The following is a 12,358-nucleotide window of genomic DNA, read 5'->3' on the forward strand; positions in this document are numbered from 1 at the left end:
GATTGGGCACTACAGGCCCTGCTGCCTATATATACTTCTGAGTCAGCTGGTTTTCATGCCCTATGGGCCTTAGGTCCGCACCTGATTCAAAGTGCTGGTATTAATATTCAAAGCCCTAAACTGCTTGGGTATCTGAAGGAACACTTCCTTCCCTATGTACCTGCCCGGATCCAAAGGTCATCCTCAGGTGAGCCCCTACCAAAGGAAGTGAGGCAGGTGGCTACCAGGAGGAGGGCCTTCTCTACTGTGGTACCTCGACTGTGGAATGAGCTCCCTAAAGTAGTTCGCCTGGCACCTACACTATACTCTTTTAGACGCCAGGTGAAGACCTTTTTATTTTCTCAGAATTTTAACAGTTAAGCAATTTAATTTTAAGTTTGCTGTTTTAAATTTGTATTTTAAATCTGTATTAATTTCTTTATCTAATTCCTGTAATTCAGTCCAGCTTTCTTCTGTGATAACATCCTGTTAATTATTTTTCCCCTTCCATGTGATTGATTCTTTGGCTGCAGACCTTGGATTGCTCCTTCCTATTTTAGGCCTGTTCAGATGACACTTCAGGCTCTGTGGTTAGCAAAACTGTGGTTCTCTGGGGTTAGCACTAACCACAAGCCGTGGTGTCGCACACAACACTTTAAGCCATGGTTAGAGTCTCTAACCCTGCTGCAGACGGTCCGACTGTGCTTAGTGCATGAACAGGGTTTAGCAAAACACATCACACAAGACACCTTAAACCCTGCTGCTTAACCAAAAGCCTTAACCAGTAGGGTTTAAGGTGTCTCTGAATAGGCCTATTCCCACTCTTGTGATCAGAAAGGATTCCACAATTTCTGGCACTGGATCATCCTTGAATTTGGCTTTGCTAGTTCCCTCTATACAGACAAAACAGACATTACTTTAAATCTGTAGCTACTAGCAGCTACATTAGGGTGACCATATGAAAAGTAGGACAGGGCTCCTGTATCTTTAACAGTTGCATAGAAAAGGGAATTTCAGCAGGTGTCATTTGTATATGTGGAGAACCTGGTGAAACTCCCTCTTCATCACCACAGTTAAAGGTGCAGGAGCTATACTAGAGTGACCAAATTTTAAAGAGGGCAGGACACCTGCAGCTTTAACTGGTGTGATGAAGAGGAAATTTCACTAGGTTCTCCATATATACAAATGACACCTGCTGAAATTCCCTTTTCAATACAACTGTTAAAGATACAGGAGCCCTGTCCTCTTTTTCATATGGTCACCCTAAGCTACATTGTTTCTTCATTTCTACTCTAGAGTAAGTGCAGGGCTTCTGATCCAGATTGGGACCATATAATGGGCTTTTAAGTTCCATCAGTCCCCCTGTGCCTACTCTAGAGTAAAAATGGGGAGGGAGAAACCTCTGTTAAATACAGATGTAAAGGCCTGTTTTGGCCCAGAGCTGGGTCTTGGACTACACCACAGTTCTGCCCTCAAATATTGGGCTTGATTTTGCAACTTCAAATAATTGTTAAGTAACAAAAACTGCCAATAAATTGGTCGCATTACTCATAACAAAATATAATTTATGAAGATGTTTTTTGAATAAATGGAATGAGCATAATTTAAAATAACCCTTTATTCTTTGTACATACCATTCAGCTATATGTGGAGGCTCTTTCTATAGGGCAATAGGTCCCCTCTCTTTTTTGATGGGGCATCTTTCTTGATTAGGGGTTGGCCTCTCGCTAAACAATGCAAACCTGAAAGTTGGAAGATTCTAGATGAGCTTTAGAGTTGGAAGTAAGAATAAGTGCATGTGCTCATTGAGCTTTTCTACACAAGAAGTTTATTGTGTGCTCCTGATTCCTTACTCACAGTTGTTTATGGGTTCTTTAGACAGGACCCTGTCTCCACAGAGGCTAAATGAGGAGTTGAAATTCTTACCACTCCTGTAAGTGTCAAGTAGGGTGTTCTTTTTAACACTCCCTGGTGACTGTAGCTCAGTCTAGATATGAAAAGACCTTGAATGAATTGCCCTGGCATGGCAACACCTGTAAGAAACTCTAAGGGGGAAAAAGTCTATTACTATCAAGAACACAGCCTTCAGCTGTCTCCAGTGTTTACAGGACAAGGCAATCTGTTTTAAAAATCTCTGCAGACGTCATTACAAGAATGATTTATTTTAACTGTTTTACAATATTTAAATGTATGCATGGGCCTTGCTTGCGATGTGCCCTATTGTGTAATTTAAAAAGTTGTATGTGACATAATGAAATTGGTTTGTATTGTTTAAATGGATGGGCAGGCCTTGCTTTGCACTCTGCTCTTCTAACTGTTACAAAATATTTTATTTATGTGTCGTCTCATTCATGTTCCATATATGTATTATTATTATTATTATTATTATTATTATTATTATTATTATTACCCATTGAAGAAGGCCTAACAATAAAGAAAGAGGCCGAAATGTGTTGGGCTTGTCAGCAGGAAAACTGTTTTCTGTATCCTGAGACAATTCTCTCCCTTTGTGCCCATCTTAGAAGCACACCTGGCTTGTACCAACTTACAGGTTTTTTAGACAACGACATGATCTTCCAGTTCATTTCTGTTTTTAGGGGCACTTTCCCGGATATTTTTTTAGAGCTAGCAAAATGGGTATTGTTTTTGAAAGTGACAGAAAATGTGTTTTTCGACTTGTGTATCTGTGATATTGAGCTATAGCACAGCGCCACCTAGAGATTATGTAGTGGGAAAGCTCTTTGCGTGGAGCTCAGATCTCAATTCTGCAACGAAACCAAAAGTACTTACAAAGGATTAACAGCCTTATGTTAATTATGTTAAAGTCTGTTAATTTCTGAATCCAACAATTGCAAATCTGCTTGTTATGAACTGATAATAAACTAGAACTTCTGGGTTGGGCAAAAGATAGAATATATTAATAGGTGGACTGATTCCAAAAAGTCTGTAAAACACAGGAATAAGGAGAAAGAGGATTTTTTTTATCCTTCATTATAAACAAAATATGAAGTGCATATTAGAAGTGCAGAGAAGATACTAATAGAGCACTGGGGTGGTTGAAGATGTGAAGGGAAAAAATCAGTGTGTGTGCGTGTGTGCGTGCGCGCGCGTGCGCTTACTGCTCTGGAACCTGTATAGATGTGGAGCAGAATATAAATGTTGTATACAAAGAAGCACAAATTAAGAGCTTAACAAGGAAAACAGTAAAAGCAACAAAGACTTGTGGCACCTTAAGACTTAACAATTTATTATGGGGTAAGATTTCATGTCCTGTCCACTTCATATGGTGCATTTGCTGCTGCTGTTGTTGTTGCAACAGATCTCTAAGGAAGAGAGTGTGTAACATGAAGTTGCTAAAAGTTAAGTGGAAATAATTTTTTCTGGGACATTGTGAGTCATACTCAAGCGCCCATTCAAGGGCCCACAATTGAGTTCTGGCTCAATTTAAAACAAATGTTTCACCTCCATCCTAAATACTTTCACAACAACTTGTTTGGCTCCTCAAATTAACAGCTCCACTGTGCAGAGTAACTATGGTTCTGGCAATGTTGCAATAGCATAGCTGTTGCTTTGGGATGCCACATTCTAAGCATTTATTACCCTGTACAGCAAATCTTAGATAAGGCTATTGGTTTTTATTTCCTTTCTTAGAAAAATATGTGGGCGTTTTCCAACAGATATTGATAGGTGGTTTTTTTGTTTATTTTTTTTAGTAAGTATCAGTATGAGAAGAGCATTTTAAACATTTCTCTCCCTGTGATTGACTGGTGTGGCCAGCTTTGACACTACCAATTCCCTGTTAGACCAGGTAAACACCTGATTTTCTGACCACGAAAACATGAGCAGTGGAGAAATGTGATCAAAACTGAAAACACCAAACAGTTCAGGAGATACATAAATGGCTTTATTCCAGCATGGATCACCATGTGTGTATCCCTGGCTGCTGGGTATAAGGTTTTATGTGTATCGCTTACATCACCTTTTTGCGCACATTTGCACATAATGCTAACCCATGGTTTATTTTCTCGTTCCATGATTTGTTGCTTCCCTCCTCCTTCTCTCCTCTCACTCTTTTCACCACCTGCCTTTGCAGCAGTGCAGTGCAACCTGATTTTTTACCACTCTTGCCGTGGCCTCTGCAGCCTAACAAAACCCAGTTTGGGGCTCATGCTATGGGCTGTTCAAAGAACCCATAGTTTAAACAATCCACATTTAACAACCCAACAACAAACCATGGGTTCTCTTCATGGTTAACAACCCATAATCAATCCATAGTTTTGTATTTGTACATAATGACAATCCATAATATAACAAACCATGCTTAATTAAACCATGGTTTATTGTTATATGCAAACCAGGTCCATGTGTGGAGTCCTACAAGGATTTCCTTTGTTGAATCAAGGACATACACACTTTGATGAAAGCCTTTATGAAGAAAGCCTTTACTTTAATTTTTTTTTGAAATGCTGATTTATAGTGGCTTTTACATGCCACTATACTTTTTACTTTTACATGCAGATATCAATTTTTGTGTTTGAGGCTGCATGTGAGTCCTGTCAGAGTTAGTGAGGTGTGATAGAGCATGTTTCTGTTTGGAAATGTAAAAGCTACTAACATCTGCAATGCACTGCTGAATACGATGTGGCATAACCTTTAAATAAAAAAACTAGATCTCACATCTAAACAGACAATTAGCAGCCAGACAACTAGCAGTTACCAATTGTTGTGGTAGCTCTGGAATTACTGGATTTCTCACCAACAAAATAAGAAGAAATTTCATTGTGGCGTCAGTCACGTTCATGGTGTTTTCATCTCTCTGTCTAGAAGTCTCATGGGGACAACTATCCCCAAGTTTCACAGTCTGCATTCTGGACACACACCAATGTGTGTGAGATTCCATTTTCATTGTCACTTCCACACCAAAGCATTGGTGAGGGAGAGAGTTTCCAATACAGGTATAATGCTGGCTACATTAATAGCTTTTAATTGACCTTGTAATAAAAGCCAAATTCGTTCCCATAATAGGTAGAGTTACAGTAACTATTTTGGCATGATTTAAAGCTACAGCTGTAATACATTGTAATCTAAAACTATTGGCCATCATATTATAAATAAGCTATCACTTATAAAATAAAGAGGAGGTTTTAACAGGCATAATATGATGTACACCTAGGTGACAACTACGATCCTCAGACGAGGTCATGCTGGCCATTCTGAGATGAACGGAATGCTGCCATGAAGAACCTCAGTGGTGGGCCTTCTCTGAGGTGGCACCCACCCTCTGGAGGACCCTCCCTTGTGCGGTTCGGAAGGTGGAAAATGTACTATCTTTTAAACACCTCCTGAAGACATAGCTTTTTACACAGGCTTTCGCTGGTCTTTAACGTAGCTGGTTTTATATCGCCTTTTAAACTTTTTAATGTTTTAAATTTATACTTGTATTTTATGGTTTTTAATTGTGCACTGCCCAGAGAGCTTCGGCTGATGGGCAGTATAAAAATGTAATAAATTAAAAAATTAAAAAATGGATGTACATGTCCAAAAAATTAGCCAACTGATTAAAGTGGTTTGTTTTAGTTAAACATCTACCTTCTAGATGAGTGATTAATCAGTTATATTTAAATATTTGCATATTACCAAAGGCTGAATAGCCAAAATTCAAAGAGCTATATTAGACATGCATACCCAATGGCTTGACTATGTCCAGTAGGATTTAATTGCAGACCCTGCTGTTGTATAGACTCCACAGTTCCAAAAATGATTTGTCATGCAGCATTGGGGCTGCTATTGGGAGGCCTAAGCACTTTTGCAGGCATAAAAAGAATTGTGTAATTCTTTGGATTCTGGATAACATCACTTACTATATCTTTTTGAGTCATTGAAGTAAGTGTACAATAACTTACTATTTCATAAACAAAATGCTTATGCTAGAATGCCTTGTTAGAAGGAGAGGGCATCTTTAATATTTCTCTCTCTCTTTCATTTGCTATTATAGTAGCATACCAGAATCAAAGTAGCTATAAAGTAGTTTTGAAAAGGGTTCCCTTAACTCAAAACTCTACTGATGGAAGTCTGCCTTTTCCAATTAATACAGGAATTAACTAACCAATGGGCAGAGTAATCCTACGGTCATCCCAGGAGCTGTAAAATGGTGAGGATCTCCCCTCATCCAAGGCTGTGGGACATAGCTATGTCATCGTCCCCTCCTAGCTGCCATGGAAAGTTCCATACCCAAAGTCAACACTCCAAAACTGGGAAGGCAGAAATGGGATGGATAGGGGTATGCCAGTGGGGAGGGCCCATGGATCAGCTGGATCCTGGCAGGCTCCATCCCCATCCCCAGTCATGGGACACAGCTAGATGGGCTCAGAGGCCTGTCTGGCAGAAAAGGGCATTTTGGAGGGCAGAGATGCGAAACTTATTTAGTATTGCCCTCTTATTTGGTTGAACTGTGGATTAAAGTAGTTCAAAGAGTTGTGTGGGAAAGGCTTTTGTGTGGTAGTTCTTATACAGGAGCCATAACATTTGCATGACTTACTCAAGGCATCACTTCATCTGGATGAATCCCATAAAGAGCTTTCATGCCAGTTTTAATTATTATTATTATTATTATTATTATTATTATTATTATTTATTTATTTATTTATATAGCACCATCAATGTACATGGTGCTGTACAGAGTAAAAAAGTAAATAGCAAGACTCTGCCGCATAGGCTTACAATCTAATAAAATCATAGTAAAACAATAAGGAGGGGAAGAGAATGCAAACAGGCACAGGGTAGGGTAAGCAGGCACAGGGTAGGGTAAAACTAACAGTATAAAGTCTGCACAACATCAAGTTTTAAAAGCTTTAGGAAAAAGAAAAGTTTTTAGTTGAGCTTTAAAAGCTGCGATTGAACTTGTAGTTCTCAAATGTTCTGGAAGAGCGTTCCAGGCGTAAGGGGCAGCAGAAGAAAATGGACGGAGCCGAGCAAGGGAAGTAGAGGCCCTTGGGCAGGCGAGAAACATGGCATCAGAGGAGCGAAGAGCACGAGCGGGGCAATAGTGTGAGATGAGAGAGGAGAGATAGGAAGGAGCTAGACCGTGAAAAGCTTTGAAGGTTAACAGGAGAAGTTTATATTGGATTCTGAAGTGAATTGGAAGCCAATGAAGAGATTTCAGAAGCGGAGTAACATGGTCAGAGCGGCGAGCCAAGAAGATGATCTTTGCGGCAGAGTGGTGAACAGAAACCAACGGACTGATGTGAGAAGAAGGAAGGCCAGAGAGAAGAAGGTTGCAGTAGTCCAACCGTAAAATAACCAGTGCATGAACAAGCGTCTTGGCGGAAGAGACAGACAAAAATGATCGAATCCTGGCAATATTATACAGGAAAAATCAACAAGATTTAGCTACTGCCTCAATATTGCCTTACTTTTGCCACACCTGTGAAGATTCTCCTTGCAATGGGCTGAATCCATGTTGTAAGCAGCTTGCAAACATTGTGATTTCAGCATGGTGTGCCTGTGGCTCTAAGAAAATTCTGAAGGTGTTCCAAAGCATTTTTCCTAATGAACCAAATTAACTATTGGCAGTGTAATGAAAGAGTAAGCAAATGTGGCAGCCAGCCTGCTCTGAACAACATCTCACATACAAAAGGCTCTGGGCACTGAAATCTGTTTGACACAGAAAGGGAGCATTAGCCAGAAAATGGCTGGGATTTTCTCTGACTCTGTTCATTTTATTTGAGCATACTACAGGATGCTGGCCAAAGAAAGGCCACAAGAAAATATGATTTGGACATTATGAACCAAAACCTAAGCTGATACTTCAAACAATGGAGCCCTCCAAGTGCACTAAATTACAGTGTTGTCACTGAATACTAATTCATCTTCTGCTGTGGATTTTGAACAGTTGACTCAGAGGTCCAGAGCCTAAAAATCCTCAAGAGAGCCATACTGATCAGAACAGATGGTTTTTTAAAAAAGCAAATGTGCAAATATTTCTTATCTTTTTTGAACACAGTGCCAGCATCAACGGTGGGCATGTTTGGGCCCCTGCCAAAGGTCCGTATCCCAGCATAGGACCACTAGAGTTGCTCCTCTTCTTCACCATCGTAACCTGTGCCAAGCCCCCCCACCCCACCCCACCATGCCTTGGGGATCATGATCTCTGTGCCTGTGATGTTTTCCAAAGCTGGCTGAATGCAATATCACTTAACATGCAAGTTGAGAGTAGTGTTTTCCTGCCCCTCGTCCACATAATTAGCTGCATTGGGGGCAGAGAGACTCTGTAACAGCCTTCCCCAAAATGGTGCCATTCAGATTTTGGGACTACATCTCCCATCAGCCCCAACCAGCATGGCAACTGGTCAGGGATTATAGGAATTGTACTCCAAAATATCAGGAGGGCACTGTGATGAGGTGTTTCACTGCTATATTGCTATTCTTGCTATGGGTAGCAGTGGCACTGTGTCCTAGATTGTTCTGGGTAATAAAGCTCTTCTTCTGTTAGGCCTACAGGGCTGGTGACAGACTATTTTGCACCCTAGGCAAGGTGAGCTACTTTCACACACACCCACACACACACACCCACACCCAAAAATGCCAACTTTGATTTTTAAGAACATATGTTTCCTGGAAAAAATAAGAAGCATAAAACTTGAAACTGCTAAATTTATTTTAAAGTGCAAGAAATACGTCATGCCAATTATAGCAAACAAATTGGAAAGGAATGTCAATGGGTCTAAAATGCATTATTTAATAGGAATATCACCTCCAAATCATCCCCAACTCACACACGCGCACACACACATACTCAGCATCACTCACTCCAAACAAACACACGCATGAACTCAAAGACCTCATGCACCCCATTCACCCATACATTCTCTCTCTCTCTCTCTCTCTCTCTTCTGGGCGCGTTCCAGAAGTCCGAACGTGGAGCCGCCCCACCCCCACCCAAGTGCCCCTGGCTTCGCTTCAGCTGGGCGGGCGCAGGGCACCATCTCGCCTGCCCAGGCCCAGCTGAATCATCGGGCTGGGCCGGCTCACAGCCAATGCGTGTGAGTGCTGCGCTGTGCCTGGCGCCCCTCTTAGCTTGGCGCTCTAGTGGCCTCTATGGTAGCACCGGCCCTGTAGGCATCCATTTTGGCCTGGCTTCTTCCCTGAAATAATCTCCCATGTACTAGGTTGGGAAAGGCTGTTCTACAATAATATGATATATATGTTGATGGCTGTTTATGTAGTGAGTTGTTCCAAAAATAAGTGGAGATGGTGGTTGGGGGCTTAGCACAAGGAAGCCTATCTCCATGGTGAATGCAATACACAGCCCTCAGTTAGAATTCACTATTGCTGAAATGCCAGTATTATTATACCTGCTCAGCAAAACATGACCTAGCAAATGTTTTGGTAGTCTGCATGCTTAGTTCTGAAGAATAGCATAAGTTGTGGACAAGATCAGATTGGCACTAGCAGCAACAAAATGACGATGACGATGACGATGCAATAATAATAAGTTTGTCTGGCATTTAGTTCCATTTAGTCCCATTAAAATCAATGCAACTTTCTCCATTTAACAAATTAACTGGAGAAACTAAATGTACAATGGTGACTGCTTGTCACTATTTTTTAAATGGCATTTAAGGTTGTCTCAGCTCTTTTGAAGGTTTGGAATTGCTAAGGAACTTCAGTATCACTGAAACCAACTGCTGAGATATTTTATTATATTCAGTGGTATATAAGTGTCACAAATACAAAAATAAAATAGACATTAGATAATGGCCAGGCTACCAAGGAATGATGCAACAACATTGTTGAAGCTAAAGGATCTGGATCTGGGCAGTGCCTGGAAAGAGACCACTAGGAACAGCATGTGTGACACTTTAACATCCATGATGGAAGAAAGACAGGTAGAGTGGCCACTTGTGAATCACAAAAATGGAGGACATGCATCACCAAAAAAGAGGATATAAAAGGACACCAATTTGCATATGCTAATTGATATGTGTCAATGCAAATTTAGAAGCCTTTGGTCAGGTGACCTGTGTGCCAGTTGCTGTCCAGGTGCTATTGATAGGCAACTTTAAGGAAGAAGACTCCTTAACTTTTGAGAGAAATGAGCAGCTCTGCTAGACTTCAATAAACATAGAACGAAGTCAATATTACAATAAAATAACAAGTGTAAATCAAAATCAAAATTAGCCGACCAAAACAAACAGATAATCCACACTAGTAATACTGTGCTTGTTGTGCTACAAGTGGACACAGCAGCCTTGCTTAAAAACAGTTCAGAGGGGATGGGGGTGGGGGTGGTCCAGAGTTCTCAGTAGGCCAGGTGTTTCACAGCTGGCTCCCCATCTCTCCTCCAGAGGAGACTGGCAGCAATAAAAAGGAACAGCTGGTGAGTTGCAGTGATGGCAAGTCCTCTTCCTCCACCTCCCAAGTGTTCTGACTGCTAGTGCTGGACTGGCTGGATTCCCTCAATCGTATTCCTTCTCCCTATATCAGCTTGTGCCTCTTCCATCAGGAACATATTCTGGGATCTCTAAATGAGCGATTTATAGTATGCTCACGACTGACCACTCCCAGAAGTTTCCGGGTCGATTTCATGACGTTGTAACAAACAAGACATTTCCTGCCCTTTCCCCCTGCAATCCTGTGTCTACATGCTCGTCTACATGGGTGCTTTGTCCCTGGATTGCTTTGGACTGGTGGCAGGTGATCTACAAGATGCAGCCGCCAGTCCAAAGCAATTCAGGGGCAAAGCCCCTGAAGCTCAGCACTAAAAAAGTCGGGCACTTACCCCGACTTTTTTAGATTGGAGCAAGGCTCCGCGCCTCTGCAGAGCCTTGTTATGAAAAAAAAATTAAAGGAAGGGGGGTTAGAAATCCCGCCAGGGAGGTAGCACCCCATTCCCCCCCCCGGTAGCTGTTTACAGCTAAACAAACAAGCAAGCAAAACACACACATCAGTCCCCTTTTTTCCTTAAAACCCTCACTAACCATAGAAGAGGGGGCACAGATGCTCCCAGGCGCCCCCAGACTGGCCGCGTGAGTGCTCAGATGTGCGGTGCAGTGGCACCAGCAATGCCGGTGCCTGGAAAGCCCTCAACTGTGCTCCTTCCAATGTAGATGGTTGGAAGGATCGGCAATGTGCCGATCCGCCAAGCACAGCATTATCCTCGTTGGTCAAGATGAGGGCAGAGATAATATCTATTTATGATGGATTTTCATTCTGACACTAGGTGGCACTGTTTTGTAGAAGCATACACTAGTAGAGTTGGAAGGGGCTTATAAGGCCATTGAATCCAACCCCCTGCTCAATGCAGGAATCCACCTTAACGCATCCCTGACATTAGGTGCCCCACTAATGACGTATTGCCACACTTTGAGAAATTCTCTTTCCCAACCTAGAACTGATTGCCCCGACCCCCCAGAACAACTGTCTGGACACATCTTTTTTGCTGGCTCTGGTACAGCACTTAAGCATTCTTATCTGAAAGCATATGATTAACTGCAACTAATTTCAGCATGAAGGGAGAAACTACTTAAAATTAAGCAAGACTTATCATGCTTAAAGTTAATATTGGTGATTTAAAAACAACAGCAACAACACCTTCATAGAATCTTTTCTTGGCAGACCTAACATAGAAATTCAGTTTAAACTCCAATAGAAGCTTTTCTTTTGTAGCATTGGAATATTGCTAGTGTTTGCTTTTGAAAATTTATCATATGTGTATTCAGTAGCTTGTACTCAATAATAAATTTCCTGTGTTTTGTTATACTCATTCATTTGGGTTTTGTGATACTCTTTCATTTGCTTCCCGTGTGCAGGCATTTACAGGATTTTTTAGGAGTGAAATAAGTTACTAGTAAAGCCAATGCATTTTCCATTTCAACTTTGTAATTTTCTGCTTGAGAAACATTGCCTTATGTCAATGAAGTGGATGGTATGGTGGCTGACTTTTAAACTGATACTTGTCCGTGCATCCCCATTATGAATCAAGTCAGGAGAGCAGTAGAAATAAAAATTGTTAATCATCATTCAGTCATATTTTGTCACAGGAGAATACAAGATCCTGGTGACCCCATAGAAGCACGACTTGCTTTGATTTGTAATTTCATGGAATTCACAGGTAAATTTCTTGTAAAATGCTTGTAAATTATGTTCTAAATGATACACTGCAGGGAACTGATATTGTCAGGCCACTACTCCCTAGGGCAGGGGTGCCCAACATTTTTGTCCCTGAAGTGGTTTCTGGGGTATGCTCAGGCCTGGGGGGGAACATACAAGTGTTTGCCCATGAACACATAATTTTTATCCATTGGGTCATTTCCCAAAATTGGCACATCTCAATTCTATCCTTTCCTACTCAGAAAGTAAGCCTGAGTGCAACTAGGGC

This window comes from Elgaria multicarinata, chromosome 5 (assembly GCF_023053635.1).
Source record: "Elgaria multicarinata webbii isolate HBS135686 ecotype San Diego chromosome 5, rElgMul1.1.pri, whole genome shotgun sequence".
Lineage (NCBI taxonomy): Eukaryota > Metazoa > Chordata > Lepidosauria > Squamata > Anguidae > Elgaria > Elgaria multicarinata.